Source organism: Saccostrea echinata, unplaced genomic scaffold (genome assembly GCF_033153115.1).
Source record: "Saccostrea echinata isolate AGI-Se365-2 ecotype Australia unplaced genomic scaffold, CSIRO_AGI_Sech_v1 ptg000081l, whole genome shotgun sequence".
NCBI classification, from domain to species: Eukaryota; Metazoa; Mollusca; class Bivalvia; order Ostreida; family Ostreidae; genus Saccostrea; species Saccostrea echinata.
This window is the reverse complement of record NW_026889830.1, coordinates 1,358,974-1,365,386: the sequence shown is the minus strand read 5'-3', so window position 1 is coordinate 1,365,386 and position 6,413 is coordinate 1,358,974. Positions and strand designations below refer to the sequence as shown.

Below are 6,413 nucleotides of genomic sequence, written 5' to 3'. Positions count from 1 at the left end.
CGCCGTGTGTTCCTTGTCATGATCGGGAAATAACGGAAAAATCTGTCGACATTCAGTGTGTAAATAATGACCTAACAATTAGTATGAAAAACGTCAGTCAGCATTTGACTCAATGATAAACTGTATTTGCTGACAAGTTCATTGTATCTGACACAACTATCATAAAATATATTAAAACCACAATTTTTGACATTCCTTATAGTGTATGTAGCAAGTATGTCTTTGATAAGTGTGGTTTTTCTCTGATAATTTTTTTTTCTTGAGAAATGCTTTATTTTAACACGCAGTTTTCAAATAAAATCCTGTTAACTAATAAATGTAAATATAAAATTTACTTTTTGTAAATCAAATTTCCCTAATATATGAGTTTATATTCCGCTGCCGTGATGTTTTTTCTGTTGCGTGTGTGTAAATCATCTTATTTATGATTACTTCATCTTAACGAGGTTCGCTCCTGAGCTTTTGAGCAGATTCTTATCTTAACCTATATTTCAAAAATTCTGCATAATTTTTTAATTCTTACAATAAATTTGGATTCTACAATGCCAATTTAACTATATTCAGTTAAAACTCCATGATTAAATTCCAAACTAAAAGCATTAAGTGAGGAACTTTATTTTGTGGCGGAAGGTTTTTTAGAAAAAAATGATCATTTTTTTCTCTTTCGAAGTATTTAAAGTATGTTAAGTATGGATTCCTTTTTTTACATGCAGTCTGCACACATAGTTATTTTGTGCAGTGGACTGTTTTATACTGGTCCTAAATTATCTATTAAATAAACTGTCATGAATTCTATCATCATATTTGATAAATATAGCAAATATATTGTGGAAATGAAGAAAAAAATAGCCCTAATTTAGGCTTAAAATTAGCACTATTTTAGTAATATCTAAAAATATGACATCACAGACCCCCACTTTTAATTTTCTTTTCTGAATAAATACGATACTTTTAACCATTCTTCTTAAATTCAGTAAAATGTCATTACTTTCAAATGATTTTTTTGCTTGTTAAATTATAATGCCAGAAAAATGAAAACGTTTGAGTGCAAAAAGGTCAAATAATTGAACATGCAGAGTAATTAGAAAATTTCTTCGTTGTTACAAGTTTTAATGTGTCTATTTAAGATTAAATAAGACTGTGTTTGTTCACCATAATTTATTTGAACAAAAAATATTGAAGGAAAAACTTTAAAAATTGATTTATGTGTAAGACGTATTTACAGTGCAAAAAGGTCAAACTAAATGCTCTGTAGCGCCAAAAGAAGCGCATTGACCCCCATTTTTTGTTTTGATTTTTAATAAAGCTATGTGTATAAATTCTAAAAATATACTTGATAAAAAATTCTCATTACTTTTGATGGCAGGATCCAACCTCCTTAATATCAATCACTTGTTTTAGTTAAATTATTTCCGGTATCAATAGTGACTTAAAACTAGCGATATTATTCCTTCAATACAATCCAATTATCGGGATATGTTAGTGTTAGTTACATGTATAAACATCTGTGTTCTGATGTATTTCATGTTCATCAATCAGAAATAAAACAAAAAAGAGGTTTTTGAGGAAATCGTTTTTATTAATCACCAATCCTGCTTGTCAAAACTATTATCTCCGCACAACAAATCCTCCACAATCCAAGAGTCGGTAGTCCAATCCCAGCAACTGGACCATGTGTTTTTAAAAGCTTCTTAAAACAACAACAACAACAGAATAATACACTTTTAGACAAGTTCTAATAAAGCCAGTTCGGGGCGACATCCGCTATTGCTTGCAATAGCAGACTTTCTAGTTGTTTTTTTTTTGTTGTTGTCACAGAGATGGTGAAAGTTGTAAGATTAATCAGACAAAAGAACGCAAGGCAAGTGATACATTTTATATTATCTCGTTGGTTAAAATGAATCAAACATCTATTTCTGACAAGAAAAGATAATAAAGATTTGAGCTTAAGGTTATAAACTACATTAATAAAATTTCGTTTAGATATACTACTGTCAAACCTCGCTATTTCGACTGAGATTAAACTTAAATTATCCGAGGATACGGGATATAAAGATAAAAAAAAAACAAGGAAAAAGGGACCGGCACTGCCTACTTTCTACATTTTCATGGTATTCGAGATATCAGTGTTCGATATAGTAGAGTTCAACAATCGTTAAATTTTCGCTGAAGTTATGCAGTGTGTATTTCTTACGAAAAAGTAAAGATGACGAACAGTGACAGATCTACAAACAAATTTGTGAACAGGGCTTTAAGACAGACTCCTGGAAATTCCAGAGGTGAGATCATTAAGCATCCCCTGTTGACTGATCACACCCGTCGAGAGCCCTGTGTATTGTATTGATCATGTAAACGGAACATTCCATAGTCAGATTAAGTATAAAAGAAAGGCTTAACAATTGGTATGAAACATGTCATTCAAAGAAGACGCTATGAAACGTTATATTTGTTAACAAGGTCATTATAAAAACGATAGAATTTACGAAATGCTTACTTTAAATGAAGGTGCTGAAATTTCTGAAACATCAACTTATCTGTCAGTAGTGTGCCTCGGTTAAAAATCTTATCGTACTTAGAGCATTCTCTTAAGCAATAAATAAGTTGGAAGATATATTCACCATATGTAGGTGATAGCGAAATGTTACTATGGAAATAAGGAAAGTTAAAAGATGGAAAAGCTCATGACATCTCGTATACAATTAAGTTATTAATTGGCCTTTGTCATAATGATGGTAAGAGTTTTGTTTGAAAAATTTGTCATTACCATATTGGTAAATTACCATTTTACCAATCCATATCAATAGATTGTAATGAATACACACGTCATATTTCATATTAAAAGCACAAAACAACCCTCTTGAGGAGAAATTTTTCAAAACGTCAGTTTGGTTGATTTTTGCATTGGAAGTGATTAAATCAATAAAGAACGAGAAAACGGTGTAAACTTTAAAATTATATACCCAATAATTAAATAAATGCTTTAATTTCAAAATCATATAGCATTATCTCCGAGTGCAGTGAGGCATATCTCAATTCAAAGAAGCTAAAAGAAATTACCTGTGTGACGTCAACACACCTGTGGTCAGTAGTATATAAAACACAGCTCCACGTGTCGAAGTCATTCTTTTTCTCTGAGTGGCGTGCGAGTTTACCTGTACAACAGGTAAACATTATCATATAGAGGTGCTTTATTAACTTACAACGTTGTTCAAGTTTTCAAAGCTTTTTTTCTGATGTAAAACAGCTCTTATTAAAATATTAAACTGTTTGAAGGTAAGTTACGAAGTCTTTGTATTTTGCCGTAATGACGGCTGAAAACCAGGACGATGTCCTATCTTTCATGGGAAGTGACCATGACAACTACTCAGACATAGAATAATTGTTTGGGGATAAACCTCGTACACGAAGTGTAACAGATGACACTAATACTACAAATAAAAGAACTACAGGAATGAAGCGTAAAGCGCAGGCCTCGACATGTTCTGCAAGTGCAAGTGCACCGCCGCCACGGGCGACGAAACAAAGTAAAAAATCTAAAAATCAGTCCGACTCTGTTCAAGAATTTAATGTTGACGAACTTAAAAGTCAACTGGGCATAGACAAAATCTTGCAATCCCTTTCTTCGCTAACAGATACTGTAAAACAGTTGGGTCTTTCTAATTCTATGGCGCGTAATACGTGCAATGAAAATATTGGCATGCGGTCCACCGAATCTACGATGCACACTTCGGGTAATAATTCTTGCGGTAATTTTACACAAACTTTTCTTAACAGACCGCTGAGAAACTTGGTTAACATTCCTGATTATGATTTTCGTCAAACTTTTGATGAAACCCCTGATGACTTTGATTTCTCCTATTTGAATGGTCAAGTTTCTCCTTCTATTGAAGGTGTTGATACTCAAGAAACTTTTAAGGGGATCTTAAATGATGAATCATTTCAGATTACAATTGATAGCAGTGCTAGCAGTAATGACTGGGATATCCCACAATTAAATGCAAATGAGAAAACTGGTCCAAAAGTAAACGAAGCACTGGGAAAAGCTGTAAATGCAGCGATCTCTATTAAAACTACATGTAGCAAAGAGAGGATGGTAAATTTGGAGAAAAATAATGACAGACCAGATAATTGTTATCTATTGAAAGTACCCCGAGTCAATAAGGAAATTTGGGATGCAATGAATAAGCAAGCCCATTCAGATGATCTCACTTTACAAGTGATTCAAAAATCTTTAGCCATGGGCAGAATACATTTAGTATAGATGGCAGATATGTTTGTCAATAAAAAAGAACTTGACCCCCAAACTTGTAAAAAGATGTTGGCAGATTCTATAAGTATGCTTGGCAATGCTTTTTACAATTTTTCAATGAAAAGAAGAAATGAAATTAAAAATGTTTTAAATTTTCGATATCGAAAAATTGCTTCCTCTGAGATTCCAGTAACAGATTTTTTGTTTGAAGACAATTGTGTCTCTAAACTTAAAGAAATGGAAGACATTACCAAGCAACGAATTGGAATGAAATCAAGTTATAATACAAAATTCAAAAATGTTAATCAAGCAAAAAAAAATACATGTCAAACCAGGGGTATCAACCTCTCACAAACCAGTACAGAGGCAGAAACCGTCAATATGCATACCCTTCCCAGAGAGGCAGAGGTCAAAGGGGTCAGTACAAAGGCATAATAAAGAAACCATACAGTTACAACAAGTAAAGGTGAAAAAGCTTAATAAACCTTACTGTCAAAAATTTACCAATGATAAATGGATTTTAAACATAATTGATCCAGGATATGAAATTGAATTTTTTCAGCAACCTTTTCAAAGAATCATTCCAAAGCAAATGCAATTTAATGCAGTAGAATCTGAATTGGTATCACAAGAAGTAAAACAATTGATTGATAAAGGTGCAATTGAAGAAGTAGAAGATATTTCGGATGCTTTTATTTCAAATATTTTTCTTGTACCGAAAAAAGATGGTAATGCTGCTTTTTAATGCTCATTTCCAAACCAATCAGAATGTTCTGTTCGTTTGATACTACTCAGTCGACAGGCATTTACATTATTTAAATCGGAAGAACTATTTTCTGTTGATGTACAAAACTCAACAGCATTAGAAAATTTAGAATGCAATGTTGTATGAAAGAATACAAATTTAGAATATTATGCTTTTTAAAAGGTTTAAATGGCATTGCAGACAAAGATTCCTAGTAAAGAAATCAGCATACGTTTTTGAAATATCCATACATACGGACAAAATCAAATTGCAATTCAATTCTGATCCTCAATCGATAAAATAAATTTCATTCAATTAAACATAAGCTATATATAGAGACAAATATTGACATATATCAAATAATTCAGCGTTGATTCCTTACAATTATAAAGTTAAGCCATTGGTTAGCAAAGACAAACATTTAAATATCAGCAAGCCACGAATTAAAGCAAATCAGCATCACAGAATTGAGACAGTATCAATGAAAAATATGCCACAGTATCGAACAAACATAGTATTGTGTAAGCCCAAGCCCAGAAATAATATTAAAAAAAAGTAAAGTGACATTACTATACCCAGGATGTAATTCAAACCAGATGGACAAGGAATCAAAAAAAAAAAGGGATGGACCTCATGTTACTAAAGAATACAGACAAATCAAGTACAACAGTCCTTAAGTACTTCTTCATCTATACTACTACATTAAAATTATAGTCTCGAATTTTTGGCCTTTAATACCGATAAATCGGAGGAGTACTGTCTTTTGTTTTATATATTTTAAACATCATTGGTACTTGAAGATTACCCATTTGTTTTTATTTTTTCTCAATTAAGCTTCGCTAATTAATAATCAACGAAAATTCCTCAAAAAATTCCGGAAATCATCTGGATTTTTTGGATTTTACAATCTTGCGCGTGCGCATTACATTCACGCTAAATCACGGTGTTTAAATCAGAGAAGACAAAAGTACTAAGTAGATATATATTTATTTTATAATTTCTCTAATAAGAAATCATAAATATATATGAACAGAATATATAGCAAATTTCCAATGAAAATTTACACGCATTTGTATTATCGTTTCTGAGTTGATCCATACAAATGTGATATTGTGGCCACGTGGGTAATCATTCGCCATTTCGGAGACACATTTATGATATGTTATTTATGTCTCTGGCCACCTCAACGGAGGCAAAAAGCTCATGATCTTAGGAGTAATATTAATGTAACTACCCGATTTTATTTTATCCTTCTTTTCTTTTATGCTTTTTTGAGGGGAATGGGGGTGTTACAACTCCAGCTAGAATCACATCTTAGTGGAGCTGAAGTAGGCATTCTTTTTCTGCCAAAAATTACATTAACATTATTTTCATTCTTAACTTTGAAATAAATCGAAATAATCATATAACATCAATATA

General features: G+C 31.9%; 1 pseudogene; it reads left to right on the top strand.

Annotated features, from left to right (window-relative positions):
• Positions 1-3,697: 3,697 nt before the first annotated feature.
• Positions 3,698-4,713, top strand: LOC133176810 (uncharacterized; annotated as a pseudogene).
• The last annotated feature ends 1,700 nt before the right edge of the window (positions 4,714-6,413 follow it).